Source organism: Aphidius gifuensis, linkage group LG4, assembly GCF_014905175.1.
Source record: "Aphidius gifuensis isolate YNYX2018 linkage group LG4, ASM1490517v1, whole genome shotgun sequence".
Lineage (NCBI taxonomy): Eukaryota > Metazoa > Arthropoda > Insecta > Hymenoptera > Braconidae > Aphidius > Aphidius gifuensis.
The window spans coordinates 2,494,456-2,518,675 of record NC_057791.1 but is presented as its reverse complement, the minus strand read 5'-3'; the positions used below and the strand labels follow the sequence as shown (position 1 = coordinate 2,518,675).

The window sequence follows — 24,220 nt, the reverse complement described above, 5'->3', positions numbered from 1 at the left end:
CAGCTTGTCACAATGCACCTGTTTTTAAATTATCATGAATTTTTTTATATAAAATGAGAAAAGGTATAATTTTACTGTGTTGGTAAATTTTTAAAAAGTTTTTAATATTATTATGGAAAAGTTGAGTAGTTTGGAGGGCAAGAGGAAAGAACAATTGTATCATTGTGAATCACATTTCTTTGTTTCAACTGTGTTACCACCCATAAAAGTGAATCGCGAGTAATAAAACCAATTTACACACACAGTAAATGCCTGAGTCACGAACTAAATGTTTAGCAAAACCTTCAAACTCTTTTTACTTTTGGTATTTATTTGTTTTTTTTTTTTTTTTCCACACTTTATTTATTTATTTATTTTTTATCTCAGAGTCATGTATTTATTAAGATAAATAGATAATAAATAAAACACATGTCTCAAATGGATTTAAATGTCTTCAGATGTCTAATATGGCAGGGATTAAATAAAAGTAAAAAAAAAAAATTGAAATAATATTAAGAGTATGTAGTTAGTTTTGTGGCTCTGACAGAGCTCGTAACATTTTGATGGTAGAAGAAAAATAATTGTATCAATTTTATAAATAAAGACGTGAAATTAGAGCAAACCATTTAACTAAACGAAAATTATAAGTTCCAAAACTGTTGTCAAGTGTTAAACTTTTAATGCCAACTTCACTGACTATAACATCACTTTCAAGCTGTTCATCATTTCTAGGTTTCTTGCGAATAACTTTTATCTATATAGTATATAATTCGGTTGGATAAAATCTTGAGCTTGTAGACTTGACAAGGATTTATTTTATCATTTGATGTATACATTTATCGAAGTTTATATACGGAAGCACCTTTTGATGTTTTTGGCCGGATTAATAGATGTATTAGTTTTTAATGCTTGAAAAACTTATGAGACTTCTACTTGAAATAATTCAGTATAGAAAATTTTTATTCCCGTGTTTTAAATGGTTATCCTCTAATGACATCTGTGAATTCTCTATTTTGGAAGCTTAAAGTTTAATCTGCTCATAAAAGATTCTCTTTTCTCGACAAAATTTAGGGCTATACTATACTGTGGATCAGTAGAGGTTTTTTAAGCAGTTTCATAGTGATTACTGCTATCTAAGAGTATTTTTTTATCGCCCATGTCGTTAAATTCTGTCATATCGGTGTGAATTCGAACTGTGTGCGCCTGTGAAGATGATTGAATTGCTGATCAATTCATTCGGTATCCTTAAGGTTTTATTAAAAAATCGTTAATTGTTAAATCGGACTCTGCGGAGAAGCATTATTATTTGGTAACAATGTTCTTTTGATTTTGCAAAAAATGGCAAAAAGTATGATCGCCCAAACAGGGACTTGAACCCTGGACCCTCAGATTAAAAGTCTGATGCTCTACCGACTGAGCTATCTAGGCGCCGACTGGTGTAACAAGGCGCACAATTGCCTTCATAACTAAAAAATCATCAAATATATATAATAATAAAAATTTACCTTGTCACATGTTTTTCATCGATAACGTAGAAAATATTTTAATGTCAGAACATATAGCGCAAATAAATTTTATGTTACGGTTACAGCTTAGAAGTAATTTTTGGAGGCAATTGTGCGCCCTGTTACACCAGTCGGCGCCTAGATAGCTCAGTCGGTAGAGCATCAGACTTTTAATCTGAGGGTCCAGGGTTCAAGTCCCTGTTTGGGCGATCATACTTTTTGCCATTTTTTTTTTAAATTCCGAAAACATTTTTACCAAACAACAATGCTATTTAGATACAATAATCCTTTTACAAAGAGAACAATTATAACTAAAACAATTGAGAAAAAAATAAATAGTAATATTCCAAGTTTTTCAAGTATGTATGTAGCAATTAAAATAGGTAGAATAACGCACTCCAAATACCTTGTAAGCAAAATTAAAATCAATGTTGATAGAGCATATATTAAACGACTGATGATAAAAGTTGTGTGTATAATTGATGATTGACAGTCTGATTAATAATTATTACATTCAAGTTTTAAAGACTATACTTGATTCATTCATTTCTTGATTGTAATAATTTTGAAATAATTCAAGAGAAAAATGAGAAATTGAAATAAAATAAATAAACAAAAATAAAATTTTTACATTGTTGGCAAATTTCCAAACAAATGCTTGCAAGCTTCAGGAATTTTTGACCACACGGTATATAACTATGAACGCAACCAGGTCGACGAACCACTAAATATCTACAGATTTACTGGGTTAATCACCCAGCAAGAGTTTTATTTCACCCTAGCAACTTGCAAATCGCGCCTCATAGCGGTTAACTTGGATAAATTTTGTAACTTCAAATTGTATATATAGATATTTAAATATCATCACATTTATAAACATAAATTTATGCATAAGCTATATATGCAAACACTTTTTTTTTTTTTTTTTTTTTCATAGAGTTGAAACAAGTTGTTTACTACATTATCACGTGACTTTTCAAATGTAAACATAAATATGTAGTAAAAAATTCATTTTCTCACAGCCCCACAATGCAAAAACATATTGTTCATTTATTCATGAACATAGTAAAAGTGTGAAATGAGTTATCGACACTTTAAAAGTGCAGAATAAATAATTGATGAGTAATGTTCTCTTTAATGTCTTGCTTGATTTTTTTCATTTATTTTCAACTCTTCCATATTTTTTTTTTTCATTCTTTAGTTACTTTTAAACATTATCATTGATGATTCAGCAAGATAGGAAAGAACAAACGATTCTATATAAACCTGATTGTGAATATTTATTCAATCAACAAAGAAAATTTTAATCAATTTTGCTTTTGACCTAGTTGCAATTTAGTGATTCATTTAATAAATAATTTTTTAAATAATATTACAAGTGTTTTATGCGGTTATCATTTTTTTTTTTTTTTATATCTTTCGATCTTCTACTTCTACAAAAAATTAAAAATAAGAAATGTCAAGACAAAAAAAGCTGAAATGACACTGTCGACAGCTGTGTTGTATGACGTAAACATGTTCTTGAACTGTCATGTCATGCTTTTTCATTTTTATCCTTTTTTTTTTTTCACTTATACTGTATAAGATTTACTAATCGGTGTCTGGTAACAGCCAATAGCTAGAGCAGAAACTCTTAAAAGCTGTAAGCGATTATTCTTCCCTCGTCAATCATCAAAAAATACAGAATAGACAACAAAAAATCAAATCATATTTAAAAACAACTTGCGTTTATTATTGCTTATAGCCTTATTTATACAGAGCAAATTAATTTTATTTGTCTTTATGTTAAAAATTGACGTCATGATGACAACCAATGGGTTGAACAGAAGGTCATGAGGAGGAAATCGGGCTTTTGACACATGGGAAAATCACTAGTGGCACGACTCCAAGAATTTTTTTTTTTTTTCTACTCCCCTAATATCCTCTTGACTATTTTTTATTTTATTTTTTTTACGTTGATTTTTTTCTTCACCTCGTCGTGCAGCTGGACGTAAGTTTTTTTTATGTTTTTTTCTTTCGTTATATTGGTCTAGCACGAGGTAAAACCCAAGTCAATATAACAAGGTAAAAATAAAACTAGAAATAATAAAGTAAATCCCGATCATGGCCATGAAGAAAAATAAAATTTATATACAAATAAAATTCTAACACAACAATGCAAGTATTAAATAAAAATGGCATGCATAAATAAAATTGTAAATAAAAATTTCATGACACTGATAGACACCCTAAACTTAAAATTTGACGTATAAAAAAAGGCCCATAATTTGTGAATTTACAAAAGTATCTTGTCACATTTTATGCGTTCAATTCAAATGATTTTTCGTTGGGGGGCTGTTTAAATTCGATAGAAAAGTTTCATTTTTATCTATTTCCTTATATTTTTTTTTTCAATGACTTTAATGGCTCGAGATCTATACAACAAATTTAACGATTTTTTTTTTTTTCTTTGTAAAAGATCTTATATAGAAGATCAAAGTTAATGCGTTCGATATGTCGAGTATATTTTTTTGGGGGCCAGTTTACATAAACGTCATTCTCATTTTTTGTTTATTATATCAACGATACGGTTTGAGAGCCAAAAATAGCACAAGAAATTAGCCACATATGTTTGGGTAATTTAAAAGATGTGGATAAAAAGAAAAAAAAAAAACAATAATAAAAATTTAAGAGAGAAACCAGCTGGAAAACGACTAGATATATACTTTGCCAAATAATCAAATGGAAATTAGAAAATTATTTTGTTTTTCATAATACACAGTTTATTTAATATACATAGACCACATGTTTTTTTAATTTTATTTTTATTTTACCAAGAAATTTTATGATATATTAAATAATAATATTTTTATACCACTACTGCTTTTATATTTATTATTATTATATTTTTATTAATATTTTTGTTATTTGATTCGCTCCAATTTAACAAAACTTTCCAATGTAATTTTCTTGACGATTATTTTACGATCGGTTGTGCTGTCTGAATTTAGCACAGTTGCATATACGTATTCAGGTCGTTGGTCTCTATTTTTGGGACATTATACACACCAAGTGGAATTCAAAGTGCCTCCCATCATGCTTCTAAAAATTTTATTATCACCTCAAAAATTTATATTATATTCAAATTATAATGATCGTTTATATTATGAAAATTTTTTGATTGATGGTTATATCTTTATTATCATTTTATATTCATATAATTTTACTCTACTTTTATTTCTTTTTATTTTTTTTTTTTATTGTTGTTGTTGTTGGTAGTGGTATGGTTATTATTTTATTAGTATTTTTTAGTTTTTCCTTTATATATACATTTCATTTAAACTTTATTGGACATAATGTAAAGTAAATACTTGCGTATTTTTGTGTATGACTATCTCGGAAATCAATATTTACCATGAACACGAATAACAAACTGGTTGTTGTCCTTCGAAGCAACCCCGATGCCGTTAGATTATCGTAAATTTATGAATTTTCACCGGGTCATTGACGCTAGCAACCTTCCAATGAAAAATAAAAAGAAGTACAAGATAAAAATTCTGAAAAATAAAATAACAAAAAATAAAACAAAGTCGTGAGTTTGAAAATAATACGAGTAAAATCCGGTTATTGTCGGGCGATATATATATTTTTCTTTTTTTTCTTTCATGTTGAATTATGATTTTTTTAAAAGCTCAAAAAATATAAAAAAAAATCAAAGAAAATAAATAAAAATATATATATTTCAGTTTTAAAATAAAAATTCTAGAAAAATAACTTGTTTTCAATTTACTAATAAATATATATTTATAAAAAAAAAATCTTTTGAAAAACATGTTATTCAAAAAATTAATAAGTCAATAAAATAAATTAAATTGTATTATACAATTATATAGCTGTTCTTATCACAAATTTGTTGATTTGAAAAATACATTAATCTTAAATAAAAAATATAATTAATAGTTTTCAAATAATAAATTTAGTGTTATAAAAAAAAAAAAAATTAAGTTACATAATTTTATTTAGAAATGATAAATATTTATATAATTTATATTAATTTAATTATTAATATATTATTTAAATAGTATTTATTTTATAAATATATTTTCATGTATTTATATGGCTTATGTCTAAAGCTAACACACATTGCAATTTTTCAATCAATGACTTGCGCTCTTTCTTTATTTATATATATATGGACACAGTGGCAATTCGCGCCAACTTTCTCACTGGCATATTATGCGTGTGTTCCGGCGCAAGCCAATCGATTTTATATATATATTCACATATATACTGACCATAATGTCAGCTGTAATTTGCATGCGAATGTTGCAGTACAAACCGTCCATACATTGTACATTGTATTGCGACATGAGATACACATTGAATTGAGATAGTAGTTGAGTGTATTCACGTGTCTTTGAAAACACATTATTTCTCATTAAAAAGATAATAATTTTACTTAATTCATTGTTTTAGATATTTGGTCATTTAAATTATCAATATTTCATTAATTTTATTAAATTAACAAATTATAAAATGCCCGTTAAAAACAATTTAATTTCGTTTTAATAATTTTCTTTTTTTATTTTTATTTATGAAAATTATTTAAGTCTTTTCGAGACATATAAAAAATAGAAAAGTAGATCATGAATAATTTATTAGCATATTACAAATATTATTTTGAAAAAAAAATAAAATTGTTTTGTTGTATATTTTATTTGAATAAACTCAAGTCGACATTTGCGTAGTCAAGAAATTGTAATAAAAAAAAAAAAAAAGAATAATTGATGAAGTAACAATATTGAATACAATGGAGATTAGCTTTTTGATATTTTTATTGTTCGTATATTATGATTTTTAAATTTATTCTTAGATATTTTTTTAATGTTAATGTTGATCTAAAAGTTTTTTTTTTTTAATTTTGTGATTAATTCTAATTACATGAATTGCACCATCACAGTTTGTCAACAAACTTTTTTTATATGTATATTTTAATCAAGGATATATTGGATTATCTATTTGCTTTAATGTCAAATGATAATTTTATTTTTTTTATTTTCAAGTGTCGGTTTGACGAGAAACAATGTATGCGAGGTTAAAAGTTATAATGATTAGCCTCGAAACACCAAGAATACATTTTGAAATCTTGTCAATTTTAATATTTTACTATTTACTTAAGAAATAAGTATCATTACAAAAATTTACAATTATTATTAAACCTTGAATAAAAATTTGTAACTCTTTTTTTTTCATATTTTAAATTTAGATAAACGTAGAAAAAAAAAACACAAATTTTCTGTTTTTTTTTTTTTAATATTATTAATGTTTAAAAGCAATCACCAAGATATAATAATCAAAAAATAATATTTCATGATTCACGTGTTACTTTAGAAAAATAAAATTAAAAAAAAAAAATAATACAAGATCGGTGTTTAGTAATGAAAGAAAACCGTCATCACAAAAATGAAGGGGTTCGCTCCGTTCTTTATTTCAATTTTTTTTTCTTCTCTTTCTTTCGCTGTGGATGTTTTAAAAATACTTATATAGGTAGTGTGACTTTGTTCACGGATTGAAATAAAAAAGTTTAAAAAAAAAAAATGAATAATAAAAAAACGTATCCCGTTGAAAGGGTGCAAACGACGAGGGAGTCAAGACAGTATAAATTTGATGCTTCTTCCCTTTTTTATTTCATTTTATTTATTTTTTCATTTTAATCATTTTTTTTTTTCTCCTTTTTATTCCGGCTATATCGGTATAAACGACGTGGCGTGATGATGATGATGATGATGATGATAATGATGGAGCACATCACAGATAATACCCATCTTATGGCCCAAAGTTGTTCTTTATTTAGCTCGAAGCCGGTTCCATCTGTCCGTTATATACAAAATACATACACATACACAGTAGCTGACCAGTTACAACCCTTTCGACTTTAAAACACCTCCAATAATTTTTTTTCTTTTTTTTTAAACCACTGAATATATATCTAAATAAAAAAAAAAGCGTCAACTCATCAAAAAAATATATTCATTTTATTTTTGTTATTATTTTTAAAATATAAAAATGCTTATTATATGCTGAGAATTAAACCGTTGAAGTTGGTGGTGATTATATAATAATGAATATCTGTGTATATCCATTAGTCTCGTGAATTTTGTTGCCTCTCATTTTGGCATCATTATTCATTCCATTCGCGTCAACGTTTGACAAATTACATCGATATATATACCATAACATCACAGCAATATATATATTCTAATATATACACATATACAAAGTATGTATATGTATATAGAGTGTATATTCATGTTGTACATTTACTGAGGCAATTATCTTTGCTTCTATTTCATCTCTCCTTTCTCTTACATACACACAGGTAATAGTCAAATTGCATATACATATTGGTTGAGTCAATTTGGACAATCCAGACTCCCTTTGTCCAAGCTGTGTGCAATATGCAATTAACTTGATGAATACGTACACCAAGTTCAACGATATATAATGATAATAAATCTATCAATTGATGATAAATTAATCTATCAATATATATAATTTGTTTTATAATTTCATCAATATATATTGCGTTAATAACAAAGTGGAAAATAAATTTTAAATAAAAAAGGAATATTTAAAATTTATATAATTTAGCTTTGTTTAAATCATAAAATTATGTAGTTTTGTTTTTCTTTTAAATACCGTAAGATGATTCAAGTTTGTATGATCGAAAATATCATTCGCGTTTCATGCTTCCAAAAATATATCTAAATAGTTTCTTTTAGACTCAACAGTTTTATGTTTTTCTTCATCTTTTTCATCTCTTTGTTTAAATTTATATTTATAATAAATTATTTAAATTATTGAAAATTTTTGAGACAATTTGATGCCAAGAAGAGTTATCACGGTATTTAATTTTAAAATTGTGACGATGAATTGGTACATAGGGCGCCACAGCGGATATTCAAGTCCCGACCTCTCATTTCCGAATACAATTTTGTTCTCTTCATCTTTTATTTTATTTGGCAAACTGTTGAAAACCATTACTATCACACTGTATATATCTCATTTGATTGGTTAAGGTGACACTATAAAGTCAATGCTCAATAGTTTTCAATGGATCTCAATGGATCATTAAATTTCTAGTGAGACTAAAAGATATTATGTTCATTGTCATTTGTACTCAGACATTTATCTATTTAAATAGTTTTTTTTTCGTATATCTAAACATATATATTTTCGGTTAAAAAAATAATCTATCGACATTTATTCACGTATAAAAATGGCTTCTGTCCAACTCATGAAATTTCTATGGAAATATATTGATAGTTTATATGCTACCACATGTGCTCAATATATTAAAAAAAAAATTTTTTTTTTTTCTATTATTAATATCAAAATTTTAGCACTGTCAATTCATTCGTAGATTGAAATTCTATACATAAAAATCAAAAAAGACATTTTTCTCATATTCAATAAATCAGTTTTTTTTTTATATTTTATTGTAATCAATAAATTTATTCTCTATGAAACATTCATAAATATTATCTATAAACTTCAAATTTTCAATGAATTTATTGGATTTACTTCAAGTAATATCAAGAAAATTTTATTTACTGAATATTGAAATTTAGTATTTTTTAAATTACATAAGAAAATCCGAATATTCAATTGTGTTTAGAGAAAATTGTTGCATTTATTTATCGTGAAAATAAATTTGATTTTGATTATAAAAACATCTTTACGTAATATATAAGTATCCACACTTTAAAGAAATCATTTTGAGGATATATTCAAACCACATAAGACAGTCATTTGAATGTTTTTGTGGTCCACGTGTTTCCTGGAAGGCACACCTTTCATATATAATCCGATATGTACACAATAAAATATCTCATTACATCCATACACGTACAATTTTCATCAAAATATTCTTCAATTATATTAATATACTTCCTTATTTTATTCTTAATAAAATTGAAACAAAAAATAAATAAAATTTCAATGACATAATTTTTTTTCTCAACTAAATAAACTAAAAAAAATTAATAGTCATTGTTTCACTGAAGAAAGTAATTTATAAAGTTTCTAAGCACGCTTTAAAACTTGGATTAGCTTTCAACTCTTTGTCCATGTAATGGCTAACCAATTTACATTTCCGTCTGTGATGGCAAAACCTCACCCATAACAAAAAATAAACTTTTCATTACATGAGAATTTTTTATCTTCTACATATTAAACTTTTTTTGTAATTTACCATACATTATAACGAAAAATAAATAAAACAAAAAAAAAGTTTATACATTTACCATTGACCCAATTTGCCATATATAATTTAGTAGACAATCATTAAGAAATAAATAAATTAAATAAAAAATATCAAGAGGAAATGAAGTCCCTCCATATAACCAGATGTTATTTGATATGTATATATTTTTACATGTACATACACATGCATCTATACATATATATTTGTTAATGAAACTCAAATATCATTATAACCTAGGTCGTATTACTTTCAGACATGATTTTTGTTATACATCCATGGATACACAAAAAAAAAAAAAAAAAAATGAAAAGATAAAAAAGATCTAGAAGAATAAATAAAGAAACATAAAAAGACTTTTTTTTTTTTTCTTGTAAATCTTACGTCAAAATATTATAGAAAAAAAAAAAAAACAAGTAGTATAGATAAGTTTGTGTGGAGACACTAGCCAACTTTGTTCTTATTTTATTTTTTAAATTTATTTATTGTGCATTATTTGGGTGAATTTTTAGTGCGTGTGGTTGGCAATGGCTACTAAGAATTCAACATCAACGTTGATGTGATTCTTGCAGACGGCCTGGTGCCAGGCCCCAACACAACTTGCTTTGGATCCAAGCAGTCTCTTGTATATTCTGTTCTCGTTTCGTTTTTTATTTTTTTATACACATTTTTTTTATCTTTTTTTTTTCTATCTCTTTATTCACTGGTGAACCTCTCTTTTCCCTTGCCTCTTTACTTATTCACTCACTCACTCTTATTCATCGTTTTACTCTGTAAAATATAAACACGCCAAGAGACAGTAGATATACACACTATATATTTAATATCGTCACGCATTTTCTCGTTCTCGTTCTACAGAGTTAAGATCTTTTTACCTCTGAGTTAGAAAAAGAGAAAAATAAATATCTATCTTACTCTTTCATTATGTAACTCTCATCACTGAGATTGTAATTGGCACCTTCAACACCTCAAGTCTGTTCATTTTTATTTTTATTATCTAAACATACGTTTTTCTAACTCTCTTTTTTTTTTTACATTATTATTTGTTTTTCTTTTTTAGTAGTAATTTTTTTATATCAAATTTAATTTTATTTATTTTTTCCTCTTTCAATTTGAGACAAACATTATTTTAATTGCATTTTTTTTTTTCGTTTTTCAAAATGATGCAACGCTGATTATGCTTTATTTAACTGTATAATTAGTCTGAGTCTCTCCCTAAATGAATAAATAAAAAAAAAAAAAAAAAATGAATTACAAATAGCTATATATTGTCCTCGAGCTTAGTTTGCATGTTTTTACTCGTTAAAATGTCACTTTAGCCTCATTTGAGTGTCACATAAACGCGTCTTCGTGAGATCAGCTTGTTGCTGGATATATGTAAACAAGCTGGACAGAATAATGGTCTTTTTTTTTTTCAAAAATAAATTCCCTATTAAACGCATATAATTATTTTCATTAATCTAGCCCATTTTATTTTTTGGTTTTTATTATTATTTTAATATAGAAGCTGTTGATTGACAAGTGCATGAGATTAAACCTTGAGAGTGACAATATATTGATCAATGTGAAATTTGAGTCGATGGCATGATTACTATTATTAGTTTAACATGGTGTAAAAATTGTACCACATTTACCAAATGATAATTGAAAAATGTACAAATAAAAATTAACTGAAAATAATATTATAAAAATAAAATAAGAGTTTTAAAAACACGTTTAAGAATGAAAAGTGAGGGCAATGAAGTATATATAATACTATTTGCGTATATTTGCCTGGCAACTGATGTGCGTTTTTTTTATTTTTTTTTCGAGATCTAAACTTGTGCCCAGGCACACTGATGGGTGCTTCACATAGTAATACATATTAACATTAAATACATGCATGTATATTTACTTGCACCTGTGCATGCATTTCATGGACACGCGCAACCGCAATGATGTATTAAAATATATTGATACTAACATTATTACACGTGCCAATGTTTGTGATGATGATGATAATGATGATGATGATGATTGTGTGTGTATTAATATCAATGAGTGTTGGCAATGATTTTTTTTTTTTTTTTCTACAATTTAACACAATCGAGAAACAAACAAGTCCAACCAGGACAATCCTTCAAGCATTGCAAGTATTACTTTAGCGGTTGACTGAGTCACGTACAGATCGATCGACAATCAAAATATCATGCTATTAACAATCTATCTCATTTTGTTTTTTGTTTTGTAATTTTTATGTATTTTTTTACTTGTCATTATAATTGTCTTTAATTTCATGTATATTATTTATATTCTTTCTTAGCTGGATAATAAAAATAATATATAAAATTAAAGACAAGCAAAGAAAATTAAATTAAAATGATAATAAATATTTGATACCATCAGAAGCAATAAAAAATATATACAAACAAACAACATGATAGTGAAAAATATTTAATTTAATTTCGGAGGCTCGACACACATATACTTTGACTCTTTATATATTTATATACTTTCACCTTCATTTTGACCTTTTTTATTTTATTGTTATTGTTATCAATTTGTATTTTTTTTTTGTCCCTTTATATATATATTTTTTTTATCAATTCTATAATTTTATTTCTCAAGCTGTTTTTTTTTTTTTAACGTATTTTAATATTTCTTTTGGAGATTGTTGGATGATCCCTTATCGAGTACGTCATTTTATCAACTCAACGATAACATACCCCAAGGCCATATTTATAAATTAAAAAAATAAAATAAAAAATGAGGACAATAAATATAAAAAAAAAAAAAATTTATGCAAATTTTTTACGATTAGTCAAAGAAGCAATTGAGATATTTTTTTGAAATAAAAAAATTTATTTTTTCATTAATAAAAAGTAGACTATATATATATAATACTTGTTTACATGAAAAATATTTTTTTTTTGTGTATTTATAAATTGTTATTTTTTTATTAAATTTTTTTTATTTTATTTTTCTTTAATCAGTGGTTGTTATGCACGCAAAGAGATTGAAAAATTCCTCGATGTTTATAAGTACATATATGATTATATTTTTTATTTTTTTAAACGGCAAAAATTACGCACGTGACTGCTTGGTTTACGCTTTGTGATTTGATACGCGAGACGTCTTTAATATATATAGATTTATAAATAAATATAATCATATTACCTGTGTACATAAAAATATATTTAAAAATTGCTCGGAAGCATTTGATGTCGATTCGTAAGGTCAAGCATTTTTGCATATTTAATGTTCGATTGTTTTCATGTTTATTTAGCCACTATATACACCTAAATACTTGAATTAAATATCCCTGAACGTGTAATTATGTTTTATTTTATTTTTCAATTTATATTTATTTATTTTCATAGTGTTGCAACTCACACTAACGGTACGTGATTCATTTTGTCATTTTTTATTTCCCTTTTTCAAGCATACCTGTTTCATCTTGCTTTTAAATTTTATTATTATTTTTTATGTATATATATTCTATAGATTTTTACCCCTTAGCATTCTTGTCTGTCCTGTGTCCTACTATTTTCTCACTGTAATCTTCCAGACTTTACGATAAACACGTACCATGAAAAAAACCAAAATTCAAAAGCTTCCATACGAATTACCGCCCGGGTAGTGTCCTCGTTTTCTTCCGGTTACAGAGAAAGAGGCTACAGAGTAGATATATATATATAAAAAATATAATAAAAAATACAAACCAGGAGTGAAAATGGGAGGAAACTCGTCTACACTTTTGCAGGCATCGTCCTTGCTATATGCTGGGGCAAAATCACCATAGAAACGACTTTACCTTCCGGTCCCGGGAAATGACGCAACTTGTTCGCTTTTCAACTTCATATATATTTTTTTTATATATATGGGGATAATAAAAAAAAAAAGTATCTATAGTGTTTTTTAAAAATGGTATGTGTTCTGTTATTTTAAAATATTCGTACAATTCAAACGAGTATACAAACAGAAATAGCTTCAAACTCGAAGTTATTGTCAGATATCCTTGGTGGAATTTTTTTTGACGTCAATCCTCATTAGAAATTTTTTTTTTGTTCTTTCCAATTTAATATATGAAAAAATATTTGTATAATTAAAAATAATTCATTTATATTTTTTTTATATCCATAGTTGAAGGATAGAAATTTAATAATAAAATTTTAAATATTGAGATGAGATTTAATTTTTTAGTGTCTGATATAAATTTGGATGAATAAATTTGATTTATTTATTTAATTTTTTTCAATAAATAATATATTTATATAGTTAAATATTGATCATCCATGACGATTATTATCATAGAGGAAATAATAAATATATAAATGCATAGGAAACAAGATTGTCGGGGATCACCGATTTGTCTCTGCATATTGCATTTGAATTTGTAGCATTTATTGACTAAATTTATACGCGTATATATATCCAAGCAATAACGGAAATTGCATTTATAATCTGTAAAAAAAAAATAAATAATATTTATTACAAAAAACAATGCATATGTGTGTGTGTGGTCTTACGAGATATGCGCAAGGTTTTGTTGATTTATATTCACCAAGTGCATGACCATCGGAAATCAAAATGCAAATATCAACAATAAAGAAATTAAATTAAAAAATAAAAAATTCCATATTCACATTTGTTGGAAAAATAAAGTACAGTACATTGGAAAATACAACAGATTAATTCAGTTAAAAACAATCGGAATTTTACAGTACTGTAATAACAAGAAATTTAAAATTTTATTTTATTATTTTATAGCACATTATCTCATTGAAAATATATCCAAATATAATAGATATTAAAAAATTCTATTTTTGTTAATAAAAAAACAAAAAGTAAATTAAACTTTTTATATTAAAAAATACAAACTGAACAATAGACAAATAAAAAAAAATGCATGAACGGAATTTTTTTTTTTTTAACAATGTTTTTATCATCAGAAAAACAACCTGTTTTCCATGTGTATGTTATATGAAAAAATTATTTCATAAAATATTCCGTATACACAACGTTGTAACCACGATTTTTCTACACAATGCAAAATATTTGATAAGATTATCAACAAGCTAATGAGTAGCTTCAAGTCCTTGTTATTGAATGACTGTAATTTTTTTAAATAAAAAAAAAAATGATACATAAAATATCGCAATTTTTAAAATTAAAAGTAGATAAAAATAAATATATATAAAAAAAAATAAAAAACAATATATAATTGTTATAATATATTGTTTTATATTTCTATTGTTTTCAACTGGATATATATTATTTTATTATCGCAGCGATAGCCTTCAACAATATTTAATTGTAACGAAAAAAATAGTGACGTCACAACGTCCGATAGATTCAATCCAATTGATAATTAATTCTTATATATATGAAAAAAAAATATCATCGATTTTTATTCTTTTTATAAATTGTTTACTGTATCTTAATTTTTTTTTTTTTAATTTAAATTTGAGATCGAGTGTGGCGAACGTGACAAACTGCATGCCCATTTTCTTTCAAGATATTTTCAGCTACAAATCACTGTCTAATTTATTTTTTTTTTTTATATTTTTAATTCGTTATCTTCATCTCAGTCTCGGTCATTTGACAACACAAAAATATCATAATAAAATTTTATTTTTATATTTTTAATAATGACATCAATAATATTTATTAAAAAATCATTTAATGTTTTTTTTTTTTTTTATCAAATGTTGTTTATTTAAATTGGTTTTCTTTTTTTTTTTTTGAATATACTTGTCAACTTGTTTTTCATATTGCATCATTATAATTTTAAAAAATATTAAATTATCAATTATTACTGTGTGGAGATTTTTATTTTTTTTATCTTCAAAGAATTTACGTCAATAAAAAATTTCACACGAGACTATCCGTGTATTACGTTAAATTCCACAATATGAAATTCAATTCGATGCTCGTTTAACCAATTTATTAGTGACGTATTTTCACGTCGACTAATCAATTTAATTATATGAAAAAATAAAAAACAAAAAAAAAAACAATTATTTGATAATTTTTAATCTAAATTGATGATAAATTTTTTTTTAAATTTTACAAAAAATAATTTAATAATATTCACGTAAATAAATGAATTACCGTATTATAAATATCGATTATTCATTTTTTTTTTTTTTATTTATATTAAATGTAAAAAATAATAAATAATAAATTATTTTACGACGAGTTTTGTTAATCGAGATTCACTCTACATATGTTTTTATGATAATAAATAATATTATTGATCAATTTTTATATTTGCCATTGATTGTAGTAGTTTCAGACTTTGATAATAAAAATATATTTATCCAAATGATAATTTGTTGCTTAAAACTGGTTAAAACTGGTTTTATAGAATCAACAATTCGACAGGTGCAATACCTCATTGTACTTAAGCATTGCAATAACATCCTTTTTCAGACTTTTAATTTTCTCAATTTATTTATTTTTTTTTTTTATTTCAATGCTATTATAAATGTGTCTATATATATATACTAGATCAAACAGAAAATACCGTCTAAGAAAAATAAAATTCTTACATTTTTTTTTGGCTGAATAAATATTTACAGTACTCCTTATTCAACAGTGCGATTATACTCTATATGGTTTTGCCATTAAATGATAATTGACATTTGAACAAAAAAAAAAAAAACCAAAGTATGCATGAAAATAAAAATAAAAAAAATATATATATAAAAACAACAAGTTTTATTATCATTGATAAAATATTTTTCAAGATATTCTATTTAATATCTAGCAGTCTTGAAAAATATATCTTGTAATAACAAATTTATATTGAATTTAAAAATTCCTTTAAAATGAGTAAATGACATATTTTTATTTTATGAATCAATATAAACTTTACTTGTAAAATTATTCACACATATGTTTAATGACTAAGCCATTATAATTATTATTATTATCATCAGAACAAATAACATAATAATAAATGTTTTTTAACATATAAAAAATTTTCATTAGTCAAAAAACAATATAATAACAAAATTATTTCCAAATGTACTTGTAAATTTAAAAGAGAGAAAATTTTTTTTTCCTTTCTTTTTTTATCATTCATTGTTATACTTTTTTTTTTTCTTTGCATACATCTTCTTGCTTTTATTATTCGTTTTCATCTGACGAAAGGGTGATGTTTTTTGTGATCGTGTGGGCCCAGGAAAATAGTAATGAATAATTTTTAAAACTCTTTTTTTTTTTTTTTTTCATGAAGCAACATGGGGCGAGACAAAGACTCCATGATCCCTTTGTGTTTTGTTATAAAAACGAGAATATGAATTTCCGTATAGGGCTGTAGTATAACACTGTAGGCAAAGTTGAAGTAAGTCAACCGTTTCGCTTGGACGATCTGAATCTCGATAGTTACTTTGACGCTCCCATTAATCATTGTGCACAAGTATAACACAGCTACCAAGCTACGCTTCAACGCCATCATCACATAAATATATCATATATACACTCACACACTCTAACACACTGATGAATACAACTCATCAAGACGATTATCACGGATCACACTCTTATTCAAAGAATAAAAAAAAAAAAACCTTCTCAATCTTTCAAATTTTGTCGTATAAAAAAAAAAAAAAAAACTAAAAAAACAAACAGCAACAAAATAAAAAAAACTTACATCACCAAAATCTAACGTCTTTGAAACGATGACTAGTCATATTTCATCTGACCATGACAGTGAAACGGTATAAAATATAAAATATATAAAAATATAAAAAAAAAACATGACCTTTGCCTATCAAAAAAAATAAAATAAAAATAAACGACCATCATAAAAATTTCCATGAAATTACGTAGGCACACTTTGATAATAATCTTTTTTTTTTAAACCATAAATTTAATCAAAAATATATACACAATTTAAAATATTTCATACAACAACATGAAAATTCAATTAAGTTATAATTTTTTTAAATTTTAAAAAATTTTAATTGTCTAGCTTAAAATGTATTATTAATTATTTTAATTTTTATATATATAACTGTGAAATATTTTAATGATATAGATAATTTTTTTTTTTCTATTTTTAAGCTATTTACGGTTGAATTTCATCTAGGAATAATGTTTTTAAGTCGACTTAAAATCTCTGTGCTTCCTCTTTCTCTTCTTACATATAAATTTTTTTTTTTTTTCTTTAACTTAACGTTTCAACAGCGACACCAATAATACTATTATAATAATTCCTGTCTCGGGTTTAATCGCGATTGAAAATTTGCATAAATTTATATATGGTACATCACAAGGACTCATTATACATGGTAAAAATACTTAGTGGTAACTTTAATGAGACTAGAAGAAACTTTGACACTCATCTGCTTGACAGACTTGTTATGTGGTATTATTATTATTTTTTTTTCTTTTGCCTCTTTACTTTGGTTTTATCATTTTATTTTTTTTTTTGTGAAGGATAATGTTACCTCAGAAATGTACTAAAGAACATCGACATGGGGGAAAACAACTTCCCTCCATCAATGCTTCATTGCTTTGTTAATTCCTTTTTTTTCTTTTTTATGTTTATATACTTTTTTTTTTTTTTCTCTTTTTACTCTTCACGTTTTAATGCAAGACGCACGATAAAACGTGGTGGAAAGTCGAAATCAACTCTTGAGCACGACCCTTAAACCCTTGGATCATGTGCAATAGTTCTTTGTTACCTTCCGACAATATATAAAACGTGTAATAACTCAAACAGTCTGTTGAATTACTTCAACTTTTTATTGAAACAGATGATGAAAATAAAAAATATAAAAAGTATAAAATAATGATCATTCATAAAAAATAAAATATAGAAAGTAAATTAAATAAATTGATATATATTTTACAAAAATAAATGAAATATAAATTTGTTTTTGTTTTCATTGATTTTATTTAATTTTTTTTTTCAATTTTAATAAAAAATTTATTAGCTCATATTTTTAGCTTTTTAATATCCACGATATTTTCATAAATAAGGGTTGCTTATATTAAAAAATCAGGCTTAAAATATATACCTTTATATCTATAAATTTTTTTAATGATAATTTTTTTATTTTTCCCAAATATAAAAGGATAAATAATCCGGTGATTTTAAAAGTTTATTTAATCTGAAAAAATATTTACTCAAATTATTTTTATTACTTTTACAAATATGACTGATGCTTTTTCAAGTCAGCCAAAAGTTTATGGTAAATAATAATATATAATTTTTGATTGTATTGATGAATGAAATAATGATTGGGTATACAAAAGAAATAGCAAAAAGTTCATGAACAATGTTTAAAAGTAAAATAACGTTATAATAATAATATATAGGAAATGAACACCCTATTTCCAAGGGGATAAAAAGTATAAAAAATATAAAGAAAAATTTCAATTTAAAATACCCTGAGTTTCATTGTTGTGTATACATGAGCCTTCGACCCTTATTTATTTTTTCAAACATATTATATTTTAATTATTTTATTATTTATGCAAATAATATGGGTATCGAGTGGAAAAATACAAAATGCCAGAGGATATATTAAACGGTTACCCAAAAAAATTTAGGTCATATTATGCATGATGGGTCAATTTTAAACGTAACAAATAAAATAATATGTTATCATGATCATTAATGACAACTTGACGAAATGATTATCCAACATTTAACATTTGTGTTGCTATCTTAATCACAAATACTAATTCATAATTTTATTTTGATACAAATTTTTAATTTTATACATTAAACACTTAATTAAAAAAAAATTTATATATATATTTGATAAATAAAATCAACACTGCTTGATTTAAAAAATAAATTAATTTTTTTTGATTAATTTTTAATGAGGTCAACAAAATAGTTTTGGATATAAAAATTATTAATTATTACCACCATTTTATCACAACCTATAGATGATGAAATTTATTTCCGCATTGCATTATTTTTTAATAATGATAATTTATATATTGATCGAAGTCCCTGGGTCCAAAGCTATCATCATGTACATTATTATCAAATTGATTTTATTTATTTTTTTATTTTTTATTAAATCACATATTTACTAAACTGATTACTTTCTTGCATACATGAACAAAAAAGTAAATTTTTATTTTATACTTGAATTTATTTTTTGTCGTAAAACACACACATTTTTTAATTGTTGTTTTTTATTTTTAAAATTGCATAAATTATCATATCAGTTGTGGAATGTCACATTTTTTTTTTATTTTATGTTTTTCTTTATTCCAATTATTTCAATGACCAATTTTAATACTTAATACTTTTGACCATGGCCTTCCTTTTGAATAAATTATACTGTGGAAATTTTCTTTGTTCTCTTTTTTTTTTGTTCACGTGTTTTTCGTTCCAGTCATGTTGTTATTGTCACAAACACCCTTGCATATCGCACTATATCCATATAGCCATTTACAATACAATCATGTTGAATAAATGTTCATGTTAGTCACGATTCAGAGGACCCCTTCGGTCGTGTAAATGTTTCTTTATGTATGCCAGGGTGTGAAGTTTTTCCGAAACAAAGTAGACCAAATCTAAATCTATGTCCTTGATTTTTCGTGTGTAGAAATAAAATAGAAATATATACATACACTTCATATAACACCCATCAAAATCTATTTGATTTGTTGATGTCTTACATATGTATATTTGTCTCATGTTACTTTTTTTGTTTTCAAAAATAAAAAAACACGTTTTTCTTTGTTTCATCATCTACGTCATCAACCATGAACTCTTCCCTCATTTCACCCTTAATACAAAAAAAAAAAACCAATCAAATTGCAACAACAAAAACACGACAATAAAATGTCACTGTTGTAGCATAAAAATATCATAATCGTAAAAAATTATTGGTATAAATTGTTGGATTAAGTCTTATGAGTTCTTTACTTTTCTTTTTTATTACTTTTTTTTTTTCCATTTTTATATTATCTCCTTATTTTTGTTTACATAGTGGGGGGATTTTTTTCTTAACATCTTTTATTTTGGCATTTTTATTTTTCATCCCTTATTTTATCCATGACGTCACAAAGAAAATTTGTGCCAAGGCAAAGTTGTGTTATAACAGAAGTTGCAAGAGATGAAATAAAATTGTGAGAAAAAAAAAAAAGGGAAGAAATAGATGCTTGTATTATTTTTTTTTTTTTCTTTGTGTAACAAACTCATGCTGTGGTAGTCAGCTGACATATAAAACCAACTATGTGTTTTATATCTATGTATGCTTTGAAAGTTGTATTCGCAACGGGACATCTCTCTCTGGGGGTATACTGTCATACATATGCACTCGGATTTTGCTATAAGATGAAAATTTATATATGTGTGTGTGTGTGATTTTTTACGATTTCCCCCATTATATATTTTCCATGACATTTACGATCGATAAAAAAATATCAAAAAAAAAAAAAAACTAAAATTTGTGGTAAAAGATAAAATTATACTTGTATATTTTAAAATATTTATTTATTTTTTTAAATAATAATGTTTATATATTTTGTCATTTAATTTATTAGAATTTTTTTTTTAAATTTTGATGGATGATAACTTGATAAACTGATAAGTTATCATTTACAAAATGATAACACATAAAAAAAGTTGCGTGGTTTTATTGTCTATAAATTTATGTTGTTATTTTAATTTTACCTCTCTTTATATTACTGAAAATATTTAAACTTTGTACACTCTCACGTGTCCAATAGTTTTTCCGATATTCTTTGTTTGACAGAACAAATAAAATTATAGATTTGTAGGGGAAGTTTACGATAATTCTTTGTGTGTTTACTGTACATAACTGATCGGCAATTGGGCGTCAATCTGTACATATATATTCTTCTTTATTCTTATATATTTACCCTCATGCAGTTAAATTTATTGTGCCACTTCTTCAACCCTTCACTGCATCAACAGTTTTTATTCTTTCATAAATTTGTTATTTTATTTTTGTTATTAAATATATACAACTGCGGTTGTATGTACACTCAACACATACTAATCCATTACATAAATTTGTATCGAACCGTTGCTCCATCAACTGGAAATGGTTCTTGTATATATCGAAATTTAGGATTCTTTTGTATTGTAACTTGTGAAAAAAAAAATCATAAATGATGGATATTTTTATACAGAAAATTCAGTCATGATAAAACATTAAATATATATAAACGTTTTTTTTTTATTTTTTTTTCAGTATTATCTGTTGGAAAAGAATAAAATCAAATATATAGATTTTTTTTTTTTTTGAAATTACAGCTTATTTTATTTATTAGATTATCAAAAAAATGTGTAGGTTAAAATTGAAATTGGATTTCAATTTTCAATTTCAAATAATGTCGAAGATATTTTTTTCAGTTGATAAAATTGTTGCATCAGCGAAAAGACAAATGAACTATACTTTTATCTGTAATAGCAGACTTTTTTTATCTTAATTTTATTTTTCTTTTTAATCAGAAATAACGGTTTTTCAAAATCAATCATTGTAAAGAAAATTACAACACAAAAGTTTCAACCAATTTTCGAGTATTTCAATTTTGATTAAATCAAAGAAAAAAAAATTTAATAGAAAAAAAATATCACAAGTATTGTTAATATACTATAATTTACTTGATATTTTTTAAGTCTATTTATTTTCTATTTTAACTTTATCATGATTTTTTTAACAAAGAAAAAAATATAAGTTGATTTAATCTTAATTTTTAATGCTTCTTTGTGGTTTTCATTCTTACCGGCTTATGTGATATAAGTTTAGATTGTTATGTCAAGTTACAAAGATCATCTACATTTAGATATTACTTGTTTTTTTTTATTTCAACAAAAAAAAATAATATAAATTTATAATAATGCAAATTTATAAATTATGTCATGTTCGTAGATTAGACAGATTAATTTTAAAAATATATTTAAAAAAAATATATAAGAGTTGATTTTATATTTGTGTCACTTGATTGACTGGTCTTTAAACTTTTATTTTTTTGAATTTTAATTTTAGAATATTATCATATTTTTTTTTTATCATTGTACACATATTTTTCAAATCGTGGTCAACATAAAAAAAATTCTATATTTGAATTTAATCTATCAGTATATATTTTTAGATTTTTTTTTTTATTTGTTTTTTTGATAAAAATAAAAAAGAAGAAAAAAAAAACACGTGAGAAAAAATAAAATCGAATGTTCATAAATTGTTGATTATCACGAATAATTATCATTCAAATAACAACTGATTAAAAATTTTATTTTCGTAGCATGATAATTAAATAACTACAAACGTATAATTGTAAACAATTTAAAAAAATACATTTTTTAATTAAAATTAAAACTTTTATTTTTGAATCAAATTTTAAGTCAAGTTTATTATGTATAGATTGAATTAAACCACAAGTGTCACGATAAATTTTGCAGTGACTAATTTTATTGAATTTAGTATCTATTAGTAGATCAATTGCTAAGATTAAACAAAAAAAATAAAAAATAAATAAAACACGTGTACATACACACACACATCCTTTCAAAGAAAATTCAATAATCATCAAGTATCAGGTATTTAATTAAATTAAGTTTTTATTTTTTTTCTTTTTTACTATACCTAATAATTAGTAGCTTTTTTTTATAAATTTTAATTTCAAGATAATTTCATGTTTTTGAATAACATTCATGATAGTCTGTTTATGACACCCCTTTAATTTGAAGCTGAGTTGTATTGGGCCCACGAAGATACTTGTTTTGAGAAATCTGGCGCCAATAAGTTGAATAGTATGTCTGGTTTGTCTGTCGCCACAAAAATTGAAGGTTTCATTTGATTATGTTTACAAAATTTTAAGCCCAAACCTCATAAGCTCTATGAATTTTATCACAGTATTTTTTTCTCTTTTTTTTTAAATAAGATTCTAGTTTAAATTACAAATAATATATAAAACAAGTTTATCAATATACATATATTGTTAAAAAATATTGACGCAAGAATCTTTTTATTTTTATTCCTCTTCCTCGTCATCAAGGCTTGTACTATTACTATAGATAGTCAGGTTGAGTCATTCTATTTGTGATGTATATATATTTTTTTTTATCAAGGGCAAGCCAATTAATATTCGTCGTTCATCGAACGTTATATACAAACACACACAAGTACATAATTTATGCATGTGTAACGAGTTGTATAAAATATATAAAAAAAAAAAAACAAATATAATTATATAAATATTCTATTTATCGACAAAGTAATATAAATCGAAAAAAAAAAAATTATGTGATCGACTTGAGGATCAGCCAATCATTGTTCCTTGTGCGTAGTCATTTTTTTTTTTTTTTTCATTTAGCTGTTGCTATTATTATTATTAATTTTTTATTTATTTATTTATTATCTCTTTGTTTCTTTATTTTTTATTTTAGCTAGTCACGAACACCAACTGGCTATTTTATGAGCTATATTAAAATTTGTTATTATTATAATATCAATAAAAAAAAAATAATGTTTTTTATTTTTAATAATAATTATAACATAAATAA

At 24.6% G+C, this 24,220-nt stretch overlaps 1 protein-coding gene and 2 non-coding genes across 3 annotated transcripts in view; 2 read left to right on the top strand and 1 right to left on the bottom strand.

The window, feature by feature from the left end:
• LOC122854456 (sestrin homolog) overlaps positions 1-24,220 on the top strand; it is a 64,082-nt gene that overhangs the window by 12,509 nt on the left and 27,353 nt on the right. The window lies entirely within an intron of this gene.
• On the bottom strand, positions 1,335-1,407 carry Trnak-uuu. The gene has a single exon. It is a non-coding gene; the product is annotated as a tRNA-Lys (tRNA).
• Positions 1,621-1,693, top strand: Trnak-uuu. Its single transcript has one exon. It is a non-coding gene; the product is annotated as a tRNA-Lys (tRNA).